Source organism: Equus quagga, chromosome 4, assembly GCF_021613505.1.
Source record: "Equus quagga isolate Etosha38 chromosome 4, UCLA_HA_Equagga_1.0, whole genome shotgun sequence".
Lineage (NCBI taxonomy): Eukaryota > Metazoa > Chordata > Mammalia > Perissodactyla > Equidae > Equus > Equus quagga.
In genome coordinates, this window is record NC_060270.1 from 135,510,905 (window position 1) to 135,534,794 (window position 23,890).

Genomic DNA, 23,890 nt, shown 5'->3' on the forward strand with positions numbered 1-23,890 from the left:
TTAGGGAAACATTACATCACTTCTGTCATTCTCCTTTTCTATTTTGTTCATGTTTTATAAGGTATATAACGTGCTGATACAATAATATACATATATGAATTATAAACAAACGACCAAACATATTTGGGGATACATATTCAAAACACATAAGATGAAAACATCTTGGACACCACTGCCGTGTGGTTCAAGGGCTGCTCCTTGCTCACAGCTGAAATGGGTGGAAGATGGTAAACTTGCTGCCCATATCACAAGGAGACACCTCTCGGTCCTGATTTCTTTTTATTAGCAAGCATCAACACTAAGGCAATAGCTTATATATTTTTCTTTGTTAAAACTTTTCCCAAGCCACTGGGTTGGACTTGGCATAGGAGAGAATGAAAAGATAGATAGATGGATAGATAGATAGACAGACTCAGAATAGCTCTGTTTTTCTGTTTTCTTTATATTCTCTGTAAGAGTCCCTTTAGCTAAGGATTTTGTATGTTAAAGAAAGAAAAGTTGAATACCATCAGATAGGCTTTTCCAAGGCAGGAGTGATAGAAAGTGCTACATGGCACGTGCCTCATGGCTTATAGTAGGAAGGGCGCTTGACCACCAGCAGTCAGCAGACCTGGGTTCTAAGCCTGGTCCTGCCCCTTGCCAGCAGCCAGGCCACACAGGCGGGACCCTCTCTGAGCTGCCATTGCCTCTTCTCTGTCATTATGGTGATAATAGCAACCTTCCCCGGCCCTCATGGCCATCACGTGTGAGAGCATCTGTAAAATGGAGTTTCCTACAAACATAAGGAATTATGATCCCGTCCCTTATACTTCTCCCTTAACAAAATGTACCTTTTTATTAAAGTGCTGATATCCTTAACCTACAAGTTTCTTTTGATTGTAAGCTCCAGAAACTGACTAGCTTAAACTAAAAGAGAATTATTTTACGTTTTTTTATTTGAAGGGTCCTGGGGTATCTCACAGTTGAGGGAAGGGTGAACCATCAAACTGTGTGAGGGGCCACAACCGGGAAAGCTCTTGCGGTCTCAGCAGAGGGTTTTGTGGCCCTCTTCTCTAGATACCGCTGTTAATGTGGTCCAGCGCTGATGACTGCCACCCTCTGGGCTCACGATTGCAAGTTTGAGGTCCCTAGAAAAGAGAATCTAGTTGGTCCGGCTTAGGTTGCCTGATCACCTTTGACCAGTCAGCCTCGGTTGAGGGGACAAAGTCACACAGTATGGACAAGATTCCTGGGAGCTCCAATCCCACATGTCTGGGCCATCTCAGAAAATCAGGGCTCCCTCTGAGCCTCTGCCTATAATCAGTATTAATGTTGCAGTAGTTGCTAATGACTCAACTTTGTTTAAGGAATTTTAATAGAAAGAAGCAAAGAAATAGAAATACAGGAGTATATGTGAGTGTTCTCTTCAATAAATGTCAACACACCTAACTGAGCCTGGACTTCTCGTGTTCTTCTTTAGGTGGACACTGGACTTGAAATCACCTTCGTTAGATGCTAAAAATTCTCTGTAGGTCCCGAGGGGCGTCCTTCTGCTTAGGCTGCTTCTTTACGTTTAGCTCCACTTCTGCCTTGAGCTACTGCTTTACCTCTTGTTAGAAAGACAGCATAAATCAGTCTCGCGTTCCTAGTGCCGAGACCCTTCACTCTCTTCGCTGACAGCCTGACACCTTTATGCCAGGGTGGAAAGAGAACAGAGAGGGGTGCAGGGTCTGCTTACCACAGGCCTGTTGTCAAAGTACTAAAGGACTTTAACTTTTTTCTCCTGTGAACCTGTGACAGTGTATTTGACTATATCACAGCCGCCCTAAGCAGACGTATGCAGCCGTTCCTCGCACCAGACGGGTATTTGATACGCAGCATTTGTTCTCCCAGGGCTCGAGAAATTATTTGTAATATTTCAAGACTAGAAACGATGAAAATGTTTATATGCCTGAAAAATTGATGAATATCTTCCAAAACACTTTAGACATTGCTTTCAAATATTGCCCTGACAAGCCCTGAATGGAGCACTGTGACCTTTGGATTATTCACTGTGAAGCTATAAGGAGTGCTGAAATGCCTTGTTTTTCAAGCACGTATACATGTGAAATAACCAAATTTTATACTGCTAATACACAGTGAAATTTTCTTTCTATAGAAGGAAACTTCGTTTCTTAGAGAAAGCTTACCACTAAAGAAAGAGAGATGGTAATAATCATCATTTGACTTAGCCTCCGTTTCCCAAAGTGCTGAGTTAGAACGTAATCTGTACTTCATACTTTTTAACCAACTCTCAATCCGTTACCTGCCCAGTGCCTCACACGGGCGCAGGATTTCCTCCTCGTCAGAGTTTAAGTGCTGACCCGTGAAATGTTGGGCTTGTGTGGGCAGCTGTTGTCCAAAGGCTTGCAGGTGTCCTGACTAATGCTTTGAAAGACAAGCTTTAGCAATAAATCACAGCGTACATAACTTTTCAATAAAGTAATGGAAAGGATTTTGTATTCTGGGTCCTCTAAGCTTTGGTATTTGGAAGTTACTTCCATGGGAAATTAAAGTAAAGGGGCGAAACGTTCTCAGACTTTAACCCTTGGACTCAGGGCAGCTATCGTCAATAGTGAAGCTTCTTGGTGGCTTTGTTCTAACCCTGAGATCTCTTGGCTCTGGGAACTGACCCAGTGCCAAGGATAGGCCTAATTGCATTCCTCGTTCCTGAGAAAAAAACAATCTCAAAGGAATTTTTCTTTTCTTTCAAAGGAGTACCTTGAACATTAACATTTTCTGGAATAACAAAGTTGTTTATAAGACTTCTGCAAAGCTTTCTGAAAAGAGAGCTTGAAGAGGGCTCTGGCAGCCAATTAAGAGGTACGTGTTGCTCACCTAGAGCAACTAAGAGTTAGGGAGATGGAATCAAAGAAGCAGGGGAGATGTGGCTTCGTCCTCTACAAGCTTGCTCTCTGAATAACCAGCTGATGTCCTCTTTTCTTCTTCCTCTGTGATCTGCTCAAAGAGTTAGCAAGATAGTACGTGATATATTCAGCTAGCCCCATAACAGACTACCAACTGTCTGATGCAAGCTCTGTTCCCCGGGATTCCCAGTGCTGTGCCCATTTCCTGGTACATTAGAGATGTTCAGTGAGTGAGAACAGGAATATGTTCAGGTGGGTCTTTCTGTGATCTGTGTATTGGTGAATTTTATACTGGGCCATATAGACTCTGGGCCAGATTGATCAAGGAATCAGTACCCAACTTTAGTAGATTGGGATCTTCCAAGACATGGAGCTGATATTCTGGGGTGGAGGGGTGCAGAGAATGAAGAAACGAGAAACCAAGTGAGTAAGTACAATAGTTATAGCTAGCAATAAGGCCTACAGAAGGCCTCACCAGAGTGAGTGCTGTGGTGGAGATAAAGGGCTCGGAGAAACCAAAACCTGGAGCAACCTGAAAACTCAGTGGTAGAAAAAGAATTGATAGAACCTTCCAGAAGGTTCAATTACTCCAGAAGTTAGCATATTCAATGAAAAGGTTCAGCTTTTGTTAATGCAAATAGGTCTGCAGAGTTCTTACCATACTGACAGTATCAGTTTCTACTTTATGGAATTTTGCTTTTAACACCGCGGTTGATTCATGCCTGGTGCCAAGGCCAAGGGTCAGCTCTCTGCTTCACTTCCCTCCTCCAAGCTGCGGCTTCTCAGCAAAGCCAGGCAGCTGTCTCCCAAAGGTACAGTCGGTCACAGAGGAAAGCGGATGAACAAAAGAGGGTAGATCAACACAAAGTTATCGTCAGAGCTGAAGAAAAGAATCTCAGAGTGATTGCCCGGCTGACTTCGGGTCAGAAGTGTTATCTTTGTATCAAGGACAACGTTCAATAGAGATTTGGGTACAAAGCACACATCGCCCTCCAGGCATGCTGAACTCTGTCAACCGGAAAACTGTTCCTTAAGGGTTACAATTTCCCCTTTTTCCTAAATTAAAAAATGCTAATGTGAACTCTTGACTCTCCACAACACGTTCTTATTGTATATAGGGCAAAGAGTAAATCAGACACTTGCCTAATGACATAGCACTTCATTTTTACGCAGCAAGCTGGAGGTAATTTTAGCTTTTCTTTTTTCCATGCTTCTTTATGGAAATAGGCCACAATCGTTTTGATTCTACCGTATTTCATAACCTTATAGTGTGCTTCCTGTTTATGCTATTAAGAGCTGTTTTTAAAGACCCTTGAGGGATATCTTTTAATATATTCTTTTAAAAATTAATTATTCATCTGTAGTACACCCTTAGAATGTCTGAGGGTTTAGAAATATAGAAACTTCTTAATGAGACATGCTTAATGGTCTGTGCAGAGTATTGCAATGTTTACACCTAGTTCAGTTAACATAAATTATATTTAATTAGTTATTCTGGAAAAGTAGTAGATATTTTAGAATAGATTCAGTACCTAAAACCCACCATTTGCCTTTTAGGTATAGTATTTATAGATAAAATTCTATGAGTAGTATATATAGATTTAAAAATGTTTACAGTAACAAAGTCAATTCTTAGGCACTTATAATAATAAGAATAACATGTCTTATTGGAGCATGAAAAACATCCATGTGTGACAGAGGATCACTTTTATAAAAATTCTTTATAAAATTTAAAGTGCTACACAAATATACTCATGTTGGTATTTTTACACTTGTGACATGTGGAACTTCTGGGCTGAACAACAGTCCATAACTTTGTGTTTTAATGCTGAACATGTTCCTGTTTCAAATGAGATTTCATTTTTCACATGTAAGTCTTGAGTCAGAAACGCCGAGGTCCTTACTTGGGTGCCTTCACATTGCACTTGACTTTTGAACCCTCCGGTCCACACTTGTGCCACTAGAGGTGTGCTTCACGCGATGCTTTAGAAGGAAGTGTAATTTCTAGGAAGGACCTTGACCCACATCACATGGGTCTGTAGATGACAGCTACGAGCCCCACTGTGGCCATCCCCAGTCCCTCACGTGCACTGGAACTGGCCTGAGAAGTGGCTCATTCCTGGTCTTATGTGGCCTCCGTTATGGTCCTCTGACAGACCTCCTTTTCCAGAACTTCTCTGCCATGACTCTCTTTGCTGCTGTGGTGTCTTCTGCAATCTGGTCCTTTTCTTGTAGTTATTCCAGCCACTTGCGTTTTTTTCTGCTAACCCAGTGTCTTGGTTAGTCTCTCTGTTCCTTCCTGTCCTCCGACACTGCATTCTCTGCACATTCTCTGTGCTTCAGCCCCTTTTTTCACCCCCATGGCTGCCAGAACCTGGGAATGAGAAAAACGTGTCCGGGTCCATTCTGTGCCGCCCGCCCGCTCTCCTCCCTGGGCGATCGGCTCTCGGGGCTGAGCTGCCAGCTGCATCCTTGTTCTCCTGTCTTCACAGAAGTCCCCGGGCGGTGAGGACGACCGGCCGGGGCTGGCCCAGGGAAGGGCCGCAGGTGTGCATCAGGGCCCAGGCCTCGGAATGGGCTCCAGGCAGTCACCATGGCCACAGCACTATTCCTTCCATAAGCCTCACCTCTGATTGAGCTCTGACATGGCTGAACAGACTTAGATGGTGAACAGTGTTTTTCTGGAAACAAAAAGAAATGGGATTCTTTTGAGAAGCTGCACTTGAACTTTTTCCCTTTTCTTCCTTTTTGAGTCATTATATGCAGCTCAAGTTTCCTTTTAGCAAGTGTTTTTCCTTTTGTGAGAACCAGCTAATTTCTCGTACATCACAGAAGCGGTGTGCTTGTTCAAGATAAGGATACCTCGTAGGGCCTCAAACATGTAGCTCTGGGACGTGCGTCCAGCAAACGTTTCTTCAGTGCTTCTGGGTGCGGGGCGCTGGCCGACTGGCCTCCTAATTCTGTCACTGCTTTAATGTGTCAACTCAGCTAATCCTCCCACCAGCCCTGTGGCGAGGGTCAGTGTTGTCATTTGCGTTTTACGATGTAGACTCCGGGGTACAGTGAAGGCCAGGAAGTTGCCCGCCATCACACAGCTCCCAGTGGGCAGGGCCTGGAGCACACCAGGTGCTCTGGCTCAGGGTCCCGTTCTCTGCCACCGAGTGGCTGCCTCAGTGACTCGGCCCATATGGTAGCCTGCTGGATGGAGTCTGTTTGCTCATCTCCAGGTGGGAAGAGTAACGACTACTGTACCAAGCGGTGGGGAGGGTCAAATAAGACAGTTGTTTGGAGGGGCTCAGCTGACGGCGAGGTGCTGAGTCAGCAGCGCGAGGTGGACACCTTGTTAGTCGAGTGGGTCTTACTATTGAGTTTGGCCCTTGCTCCTTGGATATCCTGCTGGTTCAGATGAAAAACTGCGTGTTTTTCTTGAAGTTTCAGAAAACCTCAGGTTTCACAATGAAAATGAACATTTGATTCCAAAATGGTGGCATTTGGGAGTATTTAGAGCGTAGGCAGAACACAGCAGAGCACTTGAACGTGCCGGGCAAGTCCAGTGGTGTCCGTTCCCTTTAAGCCCCATCGATGTAGCGCCAGACACGCCTCCCTTTTTTTCTGAATCAGGCACAGTGAATTTTCTTCCAAGTCTGTTCACCACATACCCGGGGACTTGTTGTGAAGGGTCCTTCAGCGTGTGATATTGGGTCTGGGGCCCCAAAACAGAAGAGACATTGGGCAAGGTTTAGGCCAATGAAGAGAGGTGGAAATCAAGGCCAAAGATGAGGATTTATTTAGAAAGGCCACAACGAAAAACAAACGATGCTTCAAAATGTGGGACAGGAGACCAGGGCCAGGCCCCAGAGAGGTCTGAAGGGTGGTGCTAGGAGAGTAGGGGGGCCTGGGAAGAGAGAGAGCGAGGAGACTGAGAAGGACGATCCAGACGGGACAGGATGGGTGCTCCCTGCAGCGGGCCTCGGGGAGGTGGGAGCTGCCCTCCTCCCTTGGGTGCTGGGCCCACCTTCCCTGCTCACAGTCCCCCCACACGTCAGGATGTCGGGGATCTGAGTTCTTACGGTCCTTGGGGGAAGTGACCAGCCAAATGCCTGATTTTGTGATTCTTTGGAGCTTTCATGCATCCTGGAAATTGAGCTCTTCCTGGTTTTTAGCGGACTGTCCTGCATCCCTCAAGTCAATGTTTAGGGGATCTTCCAGGCAGGATTCCTGACCATGATGAGTTATTTTTTCCTCTTTTCTGGGTAAGAACAACATCCTTGTCATTCAGTCTCCAAATATAGCAAGGAGTTATGATAGAAGAATATCCTTATGTTAGGAAAGAGGTTGGCAGCCTCAGTGATGTGAAAATGTCCAATTTAGAAAACACATTTAAAAAGAAAAGCTGTTTTAAGTCCTTTTTGGAATCAGGTGGAATAAAAATGAATAAGTAAAAAATTTAAAAGCAAATGTGTAGTCTGACCACACATTCCACATCTTCTCTTTGGTCTTGCAGGTACTTGTTTATTTTGCCTGAACTTCAGATGTTTCTAACATTTCATTAAAATGTCAAACTGCAAACTGGTTCTGGAGTCTAATTGGGTGCATACCTTCGATGATAGATTTTCTAGCTGATGCATGTAATCAGAGCACTACAAGAATGTTGCCAGGGACTAACCGTCTAGAATCTCTTTAAGAATGTTGAGTACTTAACACAGGAGGGGAAAGGCCTCACATCCCTGAGAAAGAGTCAAAGTGGAATGTGTGAGTCAGTCCTGGCTGGAGGTGTGTAAGTAGGGAGCTCCGAGTCTGAAATCCTCTAATTGACTAAGGGTCTGTAGTTGACATTCACCAGAATTATAGATAGAAGCACATCTGTCACCCTTGACCAAGCCAAATGTGCCTTCAGAGTTTCTCCTCATGAAGTGCTGAACTGATCAGGGCACTTGATACGCATGTAACTGAAGTAAATTACACTGTCTGACTCCCCGGGCAGAAGGCAGTTTGGCAAATGTATCTCTTTTAATCCTTTAAAACGTGTTCACTGTTTTTTCACAGGAATTTTATTTCTTTAAATTTATGCTAAGGAAATAAGGACGTGTGCAAAGATTTTAGCCACAAAGATGTTCATCTCATCATTGTTTATAACAGGGTAAACAGGGAATTGCTTATACGTACAACAGTAACAGAGTAGTTAAACATGTGACAGTCGTATAGTGAGACACTGCTACTAGACATATTTCAGCTGAACATGTGTGTTGAGCACAGTAACTGCTCTTTCATACCCCTGGTTTAGCTGAGATTATTAGCTTTCTTCCTGATCTCTGCAAAATGCAGGAACTCAACTTATTAGACCGTCTCTGGGGTTTCTTCCTGCTCCCAAATCCCAGGTCTACACTTCCTGGGTTTACTCAGAGAAACTGCTGAGTGGGGGGCCTTCCTGCATTTCTCATATTTGCCAGCTGCCAAGTGATGAAAGTAGATTAGTAACAAGGATTCATCTTATTATTTGCAGTACACTCAGACTGACCCGGTCTGCAAGATTAACCTTGATTCTGTATTCTGCTACACTGAAGAGAGGCCTTCAGATGATCTCGTTTTTCCATCATTTGTTGATTACTCTAGTTTTTTTTGTGTGTAATATTGGCACCTGAGCTAACAACTGTTGCCAATCTTTTTTTTTTTCTGCTTTTTCTCCCCAAGTCCCCCTAGTACGTAGTTGTATATTTTAGTTGTGGGTCCTTCTAGTTGTGGCATGTGGGACGCCACCTCAGTGTGGCCTGATGAGTGGTGCCATGTCTGCGCCCAGGATCCGAACCAGCGAAACCCTGGGCCACTGAAGTGGAGCGCGCGAACTTAACCACTCAGCCAGGGGGCCGGCCCGATTACTCTAGTTTCGAACTTTTGGGGAGCGCCTATTGAGAACTGCTCAGAGTTTCAGGGGAGCTTCGGCAGCAGGTGAGAATCAGCTGATACAGACAGTGACCAAGAATTCCCTTCCATTAGAAAATAAAATTCCCACCAGCCATTAAATGCTGACAATCTGTCAGCCTGTTGCTTTGGCATCATGCAGGCCTCTGTCTGTCCACACCCCCTGGGCCTGGGTCAGTTCAGTGAGGTGAGATGTTGTATATTTTACCTCATTATTCACTCTTGGCAGATATCATGGTATTGCAATCAATTTTCTCCTACCTTTAAAAATAGAATTCAGAACAAGTTCACAGTAAACCTAGAGGTAAGTTGCAGTACACCTCTGGCAGACCGACTTCCTAACTCTGTAACTTCTGAAATGGACGTTAGTGGAAAGAGTTTGGAGCCATGAGTTAGGAAGCGTGTTTTGATCCTGGCTCTGCCATGGACTTGTGGAGCGTTAGAGAGGTGACCCATTCATTTTAGGGTTAAGTTTTTCTCCTCTGTAAAGTGAGAGGGTTGAATTCACTGGTTTTTGAGCCTCCTTCCAGCTCTGAAATTATATGAATATGATCTGCAAAGGTCATTTATTGTTGCCTACATCTCCCAAGACCGAAGGCGGAGCATCTGTTAGCAATCCAGCCCAGTGTCTCCCTTACCTGTTATCTCTCTTGGTCCAGTCAATTGTTGTTTTCTTGTTTATCTTCCTCTTCTCATGCCACACTACATAATTTCAGAGAGAATCTTGTGTTAGCATTCTGTCTATCCTCTAATCTATGATGTATCTTTGAGACTGTTGAAAAAATTCTTAAAAGCAGCTACTTCCATTATTCTGCAGTCTTTAAAGCTATCCCCTGAGAACTAAATGTCAATTCAAAGATTCCTACATTTGTTATTTCTAACCTAACCTATAGAAGTCTAAAGCAAAATTTGAAACAGAAAACAGAAAAATTCCTGCCTAGAAGCAGTGAACTCATAAATATGTAGTATGATTTTTCCCTATAATTTAAGAAGAAATTAGGATATTTAACATTTTTAGCAACATTTTTCTCAGTATCTACATTGAATATGCAAAATTGGGCTGCTGCACATGCTTGCTGAGCCTGCTTTTTTTGGGGGGGGAGCGGGTAGAGTGAGGAAGATTGACTGCCAATCTTCCTCCTTTTGCTTAAGGAAGATTGTCCCTGAGCTAATGTCTGTGCCAGTCTTCCTCTATTTTGTATGTGGGCCACCACCACAGCGTGGCTTGATGAGCAGTGTATAGGTCTGTGCCTGGGATCCGAACCTGTGAAGCCCGGGCAGCTGAAGTGGAGTGCTCAAACTTAACCACTACGCCACCAGGCCGGCCCTGCCAAGCCTGCACTTTTAGTTGTAGATACCGTATTTTTAAATTGAGTAATAATTTCAAATGAATCTACTATAAAAGAAAAATCAGGTTACCCTAATGAAAGATTTTACAAATGAAGTGCTTGTGTGTTTTAACTTGATCTCTAATTTATAACCCTGAAATATGTAATACCTCCTTTACATATATGGGATATCTGTTTTCTGTCGTAAGCACAGAAAACCAACCCAGACAGGCACAGAAGAGACTACTAGTTGCCACCCAATACTCGTTCTTTCCTCCTTCCTTGTAACACACTCTGATTTTATTCAAGGGCAATGTGCCCAGCCAAAGACTGCGTTCCCAGTCTCCCTTGCAGTTAGGGGAGGTCACCAGAGGCATCTTTTGATGGGACTTTCAGGAAACGGTTTCAGCAGGAGTTGACTGGGCTGTGTGTTTCTTGGCTCTGCTTCTGTGTTCCTCTGGTTGGCTCCTTTCTGAGCTCCACACGTTTACAAGATGCCTGAGGCAGGTTCAGTCCCATCACCCTCTTCATTCACGCCTAGCAAAGAGAAAGGCTAATTTCCTAGTAGCTCAAACAAAGCCCCAGGTTTGCTTCTCCTTGACCTGATTACCCATTTTGGGCTGACTTGAACTCATAACTGAGACACACGGAATGATGTACTGATGGGTTCAACCTGCGTCTTCCCCATCCCAAGATGCATTCTGGAGGTAGCTTCACTGGGTCCTCTAAAGCGAAATAGAGCTTCTGTGGCCAGGAGAAGTGGGAGTGGATAGACACTGAATCAGAGCAAAATATCCACCCTACCCGGTTTGCCAGTTTCTTCTTTGAGTTATTATCGTCTCTAGAGATGGGGTAAACTGATCATTTGGTTTCGCAAAGCTATATTGAACAATGATTTGGTCATTGGATTCATTTATGGTAAATGAAATTGAAGTCTCAAGTCCACACCATTAGTCCAGATTAGATATCAAAATATATATCTTTTAGTTTTCTAGATTAATATATTGCAATAAGCCATATAACTTCCTATAACTTCCCCTTCTCATTGCCACCCTAAATATGGCCCTCTAAATGGTAGAATCAAAGTTTTCCAATATGCTTTTTAAACCCAAACAACTGTACTTTCCAATATAGCTTGTTGGTGCAGCAGAGGACATCGTTTCTGAACATAAAGTTGTTTAGCAAGTTAGAGCTGAACGGAATTTAAAATGGCTTGAGATAAACTCTGAAGAAGTGGTACTTTAAAGTAGTAATGTCAGCAAGCTGCCTATTATGCAACCATAATACCAGTGCTCTGAGTTTAGATGGAGGACCTACAGGGCAATGACAAAAAACACCATGGCCTTCTGTTTTGTATGAGTGACCATGTAGAAGTGATTTTGAAGTGATTTACTGCAGTTGCATGTTGGGACGTGGAATGCAGCAAGACAGATGATTATGGCCACAGTTCTGAAAATGTTCAGATGGCTTTCAATTAGCTTTGGGCAAGGCTGCTTCTTGCAGAAGCCAGTATTGATTTTTCAGAATGCCTCCTAGCTTTTCAGCAGAAGGGCCGATCATGTCAGTCGTTTGAAGCCACAGAAAGCGTCACTGGAGAGTGGACTGCAGAACGCTTTCCTGCAGTGGCTGGGGGACTGGCTCTCTGGGCTGGAGACGTCTCTGGTAGGAATGAGAGTGCGGACTCTGCAGTCAGAGTGGGACATGGATCTGACATGGCCCCTCCGCATGTACCAGCAGATCACCAAACTCCTGGAGCCTCAATTTCCTCCTCTGTAAAATGGGCCTAAATGAGAACCTAATGAGAAAAGGCATGCAGAGCTTCTAGCCCAGTGCCTCAGACCTATCCTGTTTGGTAAATATTATTATCCGGTTTTCAGAGTTGACCTTTGAAAAGAGGGAGGAGTGTTGAGTATTCACTCTTTTCTTTTCTCCTAAGTTTCATTAAGCAAAAAAAAAAAAGTATGACAGTGAAGAAGTTGAGTTTGGCTTGGCTCCACCTTACAATGCTTTTACTTTGTTATGTGGAAAAATGGAGAGTTGATAACGGGTGTATTGTGGGTGCCTTAGGGTCTCGTCTTGTACTTTGGGTGCAAGTTTGCTGAAAACAGCCTTTTTGGAAGGATAGTGTCATTGCATCACATCTAAGAACGTCAGCCACCTGCTGTGGGAGCAGCGAGGAGCCTGAGAAGTCAGGGAGGCCTCAGATGCAAATGGCGCCACGTCAAAGACCCTGGCGTTCTGTCTGTCTGTCGTTTTAGACCTGCGGAAAGCGTGAGCATCTCAGAATAACAGGGCCCTAGGACTGTAACCCTCCCTTTTACAAATGAGGAAACTGAAGCCCAGAAAGGAAAAGCAACTCAAAGGCCACGTGAAGAGTCAGTGACACAGGCAGGCCCTAAACTCTACGTTCCTGATGCCCAGGTCAGGGCAGCAACGACTACAGCCCCTAGACTCTACCAGTTATCCTTTGAACCTCTCCTTCTGGTCTCCTGTTTATTGACAGTCTCATCCAACCACTGAAGGACAGGAATTCATTCTTTCAGCAAATTCAGTTTGTTAGAAGCCACCTTACCCCCTCCCCAAATGTCAGCATCTACAGGTCTTCCTATTGTGGCCACTCAATTTCCCGTGAACAGAATCCGCATCTCCTGCCTGGAGGGTCTAAGAGGAGCCACGGTCCTAACTGTTGAGTGGGAGAAGGGCTGGAGGCCTCGCTGTTAGTGTCCAGACTTCCTCCTAAGCCCTAGGTTTCAGCCTGGTGCCTCAGACTGCCCTCCATAATGCCTGAAGTCTCCAGTCTCTTGGGTTCAGTTTTTCTGGAGAATAAACCACCCATGTCCCACAGGGCTGGGGAGGGATGGTTGCCTGGCCGCTCTGAGTGGAGTGGATCTGTCACCCTCCAGAACCTTGCTGGGGTTCTTTGGGGGGCCAGCTGGCTGGCTTCTCCTTTGCATTCCTGTCTGTGGGCTCTTAGTCTCAGCTGCCTCTGATTCCCCCTCCCACCCCGCCCTTTGCTTTCCATCTTGCAGAATTGTTGTGTCATGTCTCAGCCATTTTTGTCTCCTCTCCCATTTGTTGTCCTTTGGGGCTTAGGCCTTTTTTATTTCTTTCTCACCATTCTAGTGGGTTTTAGAAGGAAGCAGAGGTCAGCACAACTGTTTAACTACCTCCCCTGCCCCAGAACGTTAATAGCCTTTTTTTTTTTTTGGTATATTGTCCAGAATTTCATCTCTCTTAATACAAGGTTCTAATGTGGACCTAAAGCCCAATGGATAGTGACTGACCAGGGCTGAGTGCAGGTAATTTGTTTTTGCAGTGTTGAGGACCTTGGCCTTCGGCAAGCAGAGGATGGATTAAGGAAATCTCAGTTCTCATGTGACGCGTTACCCGCAGCAAAGACCACGCCATATGTTCAGTCACTGCCAGGAACCTTCCGAAAAACAAATCTTCTCAGGTGTTGTGTTATCACCAAAAATTAACCTCACAGCGTGGTTCACAATCATGTTTATGAAAATGTTTTGAAAAGGAATGCACCTTTATGAAATTGATGGATGGAAATCAATGAGAACTCTGTCGGGGAGGCGGGTTTGTATATTTCCTCTGTGGCTGAGCCCTCGCCGGAGGAAGTGCCGAACATCCCTCTCAGTGTTTGTGTTTTCAGATGCACTAACCAGCGACAGAAAGCTCTTCTCCTAGTGTGTACATACCCGGAAGGCAGAGGAATAAATGTTTGTCAGGTGGATAAACTCAATGTATGGTAGAGGATTTTGTGACTACGGCAACATGTTTGCAGTAAAACCATTTGAAGGCAAGATGCTTTTCAAATCCTGAGAAATTAAAATTAAATGAATGGCACATATTTTATTTTGCCAAAGACTAAAATTTTCCGTTAAAAAAAATAAATGTATTAGCCTGTCAGTAAGTTCTCTCCAGCACCTGACGTATTTTCGTTAGTACTACATTATTCCTGGTGTTCTGACGTGCATAATTGTTACCAAAGGGGTTCGCTAATATTGTATTCAGAATTGATGACTGATTTCTATAGCCCTGAACTGAAGGATGAGGCATTAAAATTTTTGTATTCACTCCTGCCCTCTCCACCTGTCTCTCCAGTGAGAGATTGTAAATTGAGTTTTTACTTTAATACAACTACAGTTCAGCCCTGTGAAAACAGAGTTAACAATAATGTAGACTTTAGTGTCAGGTGCTTCTGTGGACTTCACTCAGGAAGCACTGGATTCTAGAAATATCTGAGAAGTTTGGTTATAAATCCCTGCCCCTTGACCTAGTTCTCAAGGAGGGTGGGTCTAGTTCAGTATTGTTCAGTTGATGGTTGCTCTCTGTTGTCTTTTAATGGATTCTAAGAATGTTATCCTGCCTCTTCTCCAGTCTGTTTGGCTGCCTCTCTGGTTTGGGTAGTTTCCCGTTTCAGTGTCCATCTAAGTTTCATGTTTATGTGCTTGAAGAATGAACCAGAGGCTGGTGCCTTTTTGTGTCCCACCTCTTACTTCTTGTTAATGCATAGACGATGTGACACCGCATGGTTTACAACCAAAAGAGGTGTGTGCTGCATTTGTATTCTGAATTTGTTTTCTTGCATGAGCAAAACTGATGATTTAGGGACGATAGAAAAGGGCATACACTTAAAGATGTAAAATGCGTTGCAAGCTCTATATGAAAAAAAAGTACAAAACATTTTGGTTTTGAAGTCACTGTGTAACCAGCAGAAGTTAAAAAATACAGGCAAACACTGTTTCTCTCTCTCTCTCTTAAGCATTGTCCCAAATAACTGGTTTAACTCGTTTCTCCCCCACTGTATTGATCACTTGCTCTGGCTTGGTGCAGACGTAGCTACAGAATTCTCTTGCAAACCTGCCGCTTTTTTTCTTTAAACCCTTGCTTTAGAATAGCTGGATTTAGTGGCGGGGCCTCAGCCTGTGCTCCTCCCACTCCCTTGGAGAGGGGAGCGTGATAAATTTCTCCCCTTCCCTTTTGATTATATGAGGAATTGGGTACGCGTAACTCGGTGCCAGCACACCTGAATGCAGGGCCAGCTCCCCGGTAACTGCTCTCTTGTTCTTTAGTCTCCTGGGTCTGGGGAGCAGTAAGGGTGCAGGGTAATGCATTCCTCTAGGTGGTGATAAGAGCTACATTCCAAGAGGATTAACAGCACAAAACCTGCTTCTAGGAGGAAGAAAACGGAAGAGGCGGGGGAGGAGGAACACCCACATTGACACACACACACACACAGCCGCTCAGTACGCTTTGCAGTGTGTGCTCAAAGCCACATTCCAATTTTAGCTGTCAAAAAATGAAGCTGCTTTGACAAGAGCGTCTCTACATGTTGCACATGACGGGGAGAGCCTTTAAAAGGCCTGGAAGCTTCTTGTTCAGAGGAAGGGGACGGTTTGGTCCTAACCTCTGCTTTGCCGTAAGAATTACACCTGGCCTGTATCAGGTACCTCCTTGATCAAGACGCAGAAACATCTTTCAAAGTACCTCGATTTCAGACTTTTCAACCTAGGGGTGCAAAGGAGATGGGATGTAAAAGTCCATGTAATTTGGTATCCACATCTGAGAACAGTGCTGCTCATGAAAATTTGGCCCTGTTTAAACTTTCCTAAAACAGCATGATCACTGCATTGAAATTTGGGATCTTGATTGTGCAACTCAACTGGAGGTCCCTTGTGTGTGTTTCCACGGATATATTTGGTGAAACGTAAAGGCAGAATCATTCCTGTCTGCTCATCAAGGGCCAGAACCAACCCACACACATCTGCCTAGCTATTCCCCACTGCCTCTTAAGAAAATGAGCCTTTCATTTTTCAAAAGAAGCCACTACCCATAAAGCAGAAAACCAGAGTGCGTGGATGTGGTCCTCTGATTGTCTCACCCTCTTGCTACCCTTCACCACCCCCACCCCCAATGGCTGCGAGACCCCAAATTTTCAGACCTTAAGTCTAAATACCTTTTGTCTTTCCAGGTCCCCTCTTACAAAGAAATCTGACTTAGTTTAGATTATCCCTAAAAAAATAATTCTGAAGGTGTTTGCCGCTCAGACACATTGTTCTTGAGAGATAAACACATAATTAACTCTTATTGAAGCAGTGACTTTTACAAGCGCTATGCTATGGTCTAAAACAGAAACATGCCACACTATTGTGGGAAACTACAGCTTTTACATTTTCTTGGCTGAACTCTGGTCTTCTCCTCAGTGAGAAGAGAACATTCCACAAATATCAAAGTGAGCCTTCAGTAAAGACATCCAGTCCACATTTTGCATGGCTCAGTCCATTGGAAATGTACCCTCTCGATGTCGGTGCAGGCTTAGCGAAGTTAAACATTGGCCGAGTGAGTTTGTTTTTGAGAGCAGTCACTTCAGGAAGGCATGTTGGAGCAAACCTAAGCTTAGATAACCATGAGTAATTATTTGCCTATGTCCATAATTTTAACAGTGTGAATCATTAGCTCAGACCCTCTCTTTTATCCCGAAGAGGAAAAGATGCATTGGCCAAGATCGTGCCTTTTTGTGAAGGCTCTTTGTTCTTAGTAGGAAAGCATGTTGCTGTTCTTCCTCTTTGTGCCCTGAGAACCTGTTGGCCCTGCCAGTGGAGCCATAGGTCTCGTCCAGTTTCACTGGCCCTAGTAGAGTTGCGCTTGGCCATCTCTATCGTAACTACCCCCTCCAACGTGGGAGGCTAGTTACTGCCAAGGATTCTTGTTAATGTCCTTTCTTCTCATTTTGGGGGGTAGTTTGTAGAAAATACAAAGAGCTTTTAACTGTCCGTAGATGTATTTTAAAGTGCTTTCTGGGATACAGGAGAAAATGCTTTTCAATTTAAGAGAAAATAGCCATGAGTTTGTTAGTTATTTGCTGTGACCGAACAAACCAGATTTTAGCAACAAAGGCGGTACCTTTGACGCCTTGCCAGGGTTGTGTTTCATAGCTAAACATGACATTTAGGAAATGTCAGCTGTGAATGACTTTTCAAAAAATTGTAGTAAAGTATGGTTTGCTCTTCGTACAATCCCTGACTTACAAGTACTCAACAAACAAGTTTCCAGCGGACATAAAAGGCTGCCCTTCCTCCATCTCTCCCTTTTCAGGATCCCTTTCATTTCTCCTCTTTGCCCTCTCCGCCCCTCCCGCCCGTCCCCTCAGTGCCAGCGCCATTTCAGCACTGCTATGGAAACTGCCTGTGGAAAAACTTGGCTCTTCTGGAAAAACTGGTTTATAAAGTGGAAGCAGCAGCCTTGTGCAAACAGGCATGGTGAGCCTGACCCCAGAGATAGCTCCTGGGCAGGACCAGGTGGACTTGCCAATATGTTCTCTAATGTGGCGTGATTCCTTTTAACTACATTCCCTTTTATTCATCTGGACTTACAGGTATCCTTTTTTTAAAGATCTGGATGTCTGTGAGAGAGCTGAGGAAAACAAGCTTTAAACACAGAGCCTCATGTATGTTTAGTGCTTTATCTCTCACTGTTTACAAAAGGTTTCCACACATACACATTTGTTCTTCACAACTTCTTTACAAATGGTGAAACTGGGACTCAGAGAAGTGAAATATTTGAGCTGATGGAAGCAAGACTCGAAACTGCAGATTTAAATTCTGAATCGAGTTCTCCTTGCAGTCCGTATTCCATTGTATGCGTGAATATTTTTATACATGGATGTGTTTTTGTGTGTACACACACATGCTCACATCTCTGCCTTTTTAAGCAGTGAAGCAAACACATTTGCAGGTGATTAGCAAACAATATAATGCAGAGAATCTCAAGCCATCTCTGACCTTGATATTCTGCTGTTTTATAAGATCTTTCTACCTAGGAGGTGAAAATTAGATGTCTGGGTTTTGTTTCATAAGCTTTAGAGATTGAGAGTACTGTGTGTGCCCATAAAACACACTTAAAAACCTGAATGTTAAGATTTTATGACTTCACTGAGAAATATCTATGTAATGGTTGATTAAATAATTAATAAAATTAATGAATTATATTTCCACTTATAGGCCTAATCCCGATACTAATAGTATATTTACATCTGTGGTTTGAATTACTTATAGTCAGTTGGTCCACTCTTGGCAAATGGCTATTGTTTGTATCCACAAAGTGTATTTGAATTCCATACCAGAAAGCCACGTTCGTTAGATATTTTCATGTGATAACCTTTCTGATCAGGGCCTAAATGTCACAATTCTGACACTGAAAATGAGATAAAAGTGCGTTATACAGTTCTATTTATAGTAATAATAATGATGACTCTAAACAGATTGTCTCACTGGCAATGAACATACAATGGGAACATCGTAAGAGAGGAAGTAGTGCCATTTTCTGAGAGAGAAAATTCTCACATTTTACATAAAGCCAGAAGTAAAAATGCTTCCAAGAAAAAACATGTGTTAAGAATTATAAGTGTTTAGCTTAGAAAGAGGGAAAAAAATTGGGTTATCACAAACATTGCTTTTTTTTCCTCCCAAAGTATAGAAACAGTTTCCATTCTCTGGCTCCATGATGTCATGCTCTGAATAAGAAATGGTGAAGGGAATGGAATTATGCAAAAGAATGACAAACTTATAAGTTAGATTTAATAGGAAATGAAAATTTGAAAACAACTTGGTAAATATCTAATAAAGCCTTAAGGATCATGGAATTATTATTTGCCAGAATCTTGTTCGTGATTAAAATGGTAAAGTTCTACCTGAGTATTTTCTTGAAAACCATAACATCATCCTCCAACATTCTCCACAAATGTCGAGTGTTGTTCCAATCACTTTTATTTTATGGCCAGGTTTTTTTGGACACGTGTTCACCCTTCTAATCTACCTCACTGGGGCAGGCCACTGCTGTTCCTGACAATTGCTTCATTGGCAGTATCTATAGAATGAGGCTTTGGGCTCTGCCGCTGTCTTCAGCACTGTGGGCTAAGTGAGACCACTGAGGGGTGAAGCCAAACCCAGAGTGACGTGACAGGACTTGTCCCCATCTGAGCAGGGCCGGGTGGGCTGCCTCTAACACACAGCTCACCCTCACCCTTTCTTTGGAGACGGGTGGGCGGTTACACAGACCAGCAATTTCTACCTTTTGACAAAGCTGGAAAGGGGGCAAAGCCACTATGTAAGTGCTGTGGTTTTTGTTATTAAATGCCTCTTTTCTTAGTTTAAGCAGGATTTGAAAAGCCAAACCAGATCAAATTACTCTTCCCATACTTTAATACACCCTGGCTAAATTTTAAAGCACAGGGTTGTATTTTATAGAATGAGAAGAAGGAAACGTTATTCCCCTTTCCCATGAAATGACTAGCACAGCAACTTGGTTGAGATCCATTTCCATCCAAGCAGACCATCATAATGTTAACCGTGAACCAGCACTGAGTTCCGAAATCTCTGTAGTTAATTTTAGAGCATCAGTGAACGTGGAGGAGCATCTTGTCTCCAAGTCTGCTGCAGACTTCATCTTTGAGAGATGACAAGGATAATCAGTTTGACTTCAGAGCTGAAGCATCCAAGCACACAGAGCCTGGGAGAGACTTGCTTAGCCACTGAGACGAGGAAGCTGCCCTCATGTCAAGCAGCTAATGTTCTGTCACTTGCCAAACATTTCTGCTACAGATTCATGTTCTGAAATTTTCATGAACCAACTAGATGAACAAACTGTGTGGTCTGGATTAAATAATGTCTGCCTGAAAGGAAAGAAGTGAAGTTAGCCAGAAGGCCAGATGGCAGCTGTATTCTCTGCAGAACTCTATTTGGAAAGTGGGGTTTATGTAATTTTGGTCATTTCTTACCATCTTAGGAGACCATTTCCAGAATAAGTCATTGAAGGATATAGCACACAGCTTTCAAAAAATGAACTGCATAGACATGGGCACATTATATAACCTGTCCACAGAATTATAGCTATTTGATGAAAATGCTTGGATTTCTTTTTCTTCCAGCATTGCTATGACCTACACCTCTATCCTATCTTTTTTATTACACAGCTAGCTAAATTACTCCAGAGCTAAACTCCATAGCTTATAATACATAGAGTTCACATATAGGAAAAATGTGGCTGAAAAGCTCATGAACTTATTACTAGTCTTCATCTTGTGGTTGACTAGATTGTTTACCTACATGCAGAAAACCAGTAGTTGTCAACTCCTTATACACAAACATGATGTTTCCTTTTTTTTCCAAGGCAGAGTGCCATTTCTAAACTATTTTCCAGCAAACTTAGTAAGTAATACCTTGGACTCAGGAAGATTTAGTCCATGTTCACGTTTAAGAATTTTACTTTGAGGTTATAGGGTGAGCCCCAAGCTTTTAAATAGGAGCAAAGGAACATCAACTCACACTGGGGTTACTCACCATAGCAAATCAGGATAGAGGGAAATTTTAAGAAATCAATTGAAGTTGATTTTCCAAATGGTGGGATCATCTCTAGGCATATTTGGTTTCTTCTCTTTCTTTCTCCCTGTCTTACTGGTTACCAAGGCTTGATCACATTCCTTCTCATAGACTTTCAGTTTCATCCTTTCTTCTCCATTGCCACCTTCATCACTCTAGTCAGACTCTCGTGGTTTCACTCCAGACTGTTCAGAGCCACTCTAACCAAATCCAAATATTGTTCCATCCAATATGCATCGTAATCCCAGTCTAATCTTCGTAAAACATTGATATGATGATGTTTACATCTTAAAAACATTTAGCGTTCCATATTTTGTTCTCCAGCAAATCAGATCCAGATAGCTCTGCCTAGATTTCATGGCCCAGGGTAAACTGCCACCGTCTCTCTTCTCTCTCTCCTCCAATACCTGACTTTCTTTCCCGTTACTCTATAATATGCTGGTGCTGAAGTCAGTGTGTGAGGAAGGCCAACCCCTATCCCATTTCTGTGATGTCTGTTCTTGGAATAAGGTATTCCAAGATCAGCCTCACTTGGAATACCCCTCCTTTTTTTCTACTAGCGCGATAAACACCCGTTCATCTCCATTGGCTCAGTTCTCACCTTCTCCTTCCAATTCAATTCACCACATACTTACTAGCATCTGCCATTAAATTGAAAGTCACCTTACAGTGCATGGTATGGAGCGCAAGGCTGTGTGAAACAAGGTCCCTGCTGTTCTGCCTGAGTCTGTCTGGACTGCTCCAGACCTCCAGATCCTTCTCTTCTGTACGTCTACAGCACATAAAGTCTAAACTAGCAGGCTACAGAGACGAGTGCTCAAAACAATCCACTGGAGTGCAGGAAGAATATATTGGAACTTACATTTACACTTTTTCATATCCTTTCAAATTTCTATTTTAGAGTATTTTTTAAAGTATATAATATATTAGTGCAAAGGTACATGTTTAATATATAAAAATAAATAATATACATATATGGTGGGCCCATGTGTGAGCATTTTTACTAATGGAGTGAATTATCAAAAAATATAGAGAGCCTCAAATACAGAAAAATTTCGTTGGGATTTTAGGGGGTCAGCGAGCTGGCTCACTCAAGTCCGTTCATTCTCTCATTCAAGCACTATTTACTAATCCCCTACAGGGTACCAGGCAGTGTTGAGAGAGACAGTCGTCAGGCAAGAGGAGAGCAAAATGTCAGCTTTATTTCTGATAAAAGCTCGCTGGGAAATGTGGCTTTAGATCAGGGCCTGGACGGCTTGCTAATACTTCACCCCGCGTTAAGCAGACCCAGTCACAGACAGAGTGGGAAACACAGCCCTTTGCTGCCTCGCTCCTCCCACCCACAGTGGGGCCTGCACCTCAGGCTCACTGCCTAAGCAGGAGCGGTGAGAAGGCAGGAGAGTCCTAGGCGACGGGGAGAGGGCGGGGATGAGGGGGCAAGCCCAGGTTATTCTTGGAAATGCACCTAGGAGATAAGCCACTTCCTCCGGCAGGATGGGAAAGCACAGGACAGGTGGAGAGAGATCAGCAGTATTCCCTTAATGTGGGGTCCCTCCTAATAAATAGGCCATTGTTATTTCTGGTTTTATCACGCCCTAATGAATAAGATTTTCTGTTGTTTCAAATGGATCTCCCTAAAAAAGAGCACTCCTTTATCTTTTACCAAGAGAATAAGCCAAACACGTAAAACCTGTTGACAGAATTTTGAATTGTGTACTTGAAGGTCTGAGATGTGTCTGTACTGAGGCCCGGGGCCTGATGCCATTATATGGCCCTGCCCCAGAGTCCAGTATCTGATTTCCCAACCCTGTGATAGAATAGGGCAGTGTGTATGTGTGAGTGTGTCTTTGAAAAGAATGGTGTGGCTGTCCATCTCATCTGGGTACAGTGTGAAACTCTTTTTCTGGGTCTCTCCCCCATTCCCCACATCTCTCTCTGTCTCTGTCTCTCTCTCTCACACACACACACACACACACACTGTTCCTACCTACCATTGAATTTTGCAGCCTCTGGCACATTGTTGAACAGAAGACCTGGGTCAAGGCATGTGATCATGAGAAATAAAAACTTATTGCTTCTCATTGCTTGTAAGAAAATGATTTAGTGTCATTCTGGAAAGAGTGGGGGAGAGAGAAAGAGACAAAGATATGTTGGAAGCATGTCTGGTCCCTGAGTGAGGGGCGTCGTTGAGGTCATCCAGCCCACCCTTACTCCTTCCAGCCTGCCCTCATAGGGCAGAACTCTAGCATGACATCCTGGGAGATTAAAACCTATCCAGTTTTTAAATATCAGAGATATTTAACAGAGAAAGAGATTTCACAACCTCCCTCAATAGCTAATTAAAGTGCTTAACCGTAAGCTCAGAGAACACTTTTCTCCAAACTGTCAAGGCTTTCTTGCTTCAGTTTAAAATGATTTCCTTTCTGTAGTGGCAGGGATCATTACCATCCCTTGTCTGATACAGTGATATTAAGTTGAGCACTAGATTTATGACTGAACAAGCCAATCCTATGCCATCATACACCTATTTTTGTTTACCTAGAACCCTCTCTGTGGTACCTCTTTGCATCCTTTTCCAATTATCTGCATCCCACTTTAGGAGCAGAAACTAAATAAAAGGATTATAAGATGGTTTCTATGTGCTTCCATATGTGTATCCCAAGTATTGAGTTTAAAAAAAAAAACTATATTGCTGATTCAAAGTCAGCTCTTTACGTGCCCGTTCTGATTTCTCTGGGGTATTAGGACATTTATACATAGGTCTTTAGGATACTGAAACCTTCTTAATCCAAAGAGGTGGATCCTGGAGATTTCAGGAAGGTCAGTGCAGGAAATTTTTACACTAAATACTAGGTAGGAGACCGATTTGGCTGCTGTGATAAAAGCCAGACAACAGTAGCTTAAAAACGTAAAAGTTAATTTTTCCCTTGTGAACAGTCTAAATGTGCAGGCTGCTGTGGAAGCTCCACGGTGACGGAGAGCCGTCTTCCCATCTTCTTGCTCAGCCCTCTCTCTTCATGGCTTCCATTTCAAGAACTCGTCACACATTAACTGGCAAGAAGAGGAAGAGAGGAAGCGGAAAGCACACCCCTTCTTTTTACGGGTACAACCAAGAAGTGGTGCATGTCACTTCCATTCATACTCCGTTGGCCAGACTTAGCTACTGGAACATACTGAGTGGGCTGCAAGGGAACCTGTAAACCACGGCCTTTAGCTGGTGATCATGCACCCAGGAAGGACCTCAAAGTTCTATTACTAAAGGAAGAAAGAAAGAATGGATTTGGGGAACAGCAGTTAGCTCTGCCACTGGCTCGGGAGAGCCAGCCTGAGAGGCAGGTTTTGACCATGAGTCCAGCTACGCTTGCTATGT

The 23,890-nt window shown here is 43.4% G+C and overlaps 1 protein-coding gene across 7 annotated transcripts in view; it reads left to right on the forward strand.

Moving 5' to 3' along the window:
- Positions 1-23,890, forward strand: part of SPATS2L (spermatogenesis associated serine rich 2 like) — a 165,567-nt gene that overhangs the window by 28,590 nt on the left and 113,087 nt on the right. For 2 of the 7 annotated variants that reach the window (XM_046658652.1, XM_046658650.1), the window contains exon 3: positions 13,449-13,586. The exons of the other annotated variants lie outside the window; for them this stretch is intronic. The gene's annotated coding sequence lies outside the window, so the exon portion shown is untranslated. The remainder of the gene's footprint in view (positions 1-13,448; positions 13,587-23,890) is intronic. 7 annotated transcript variants of the gene reach the window in all.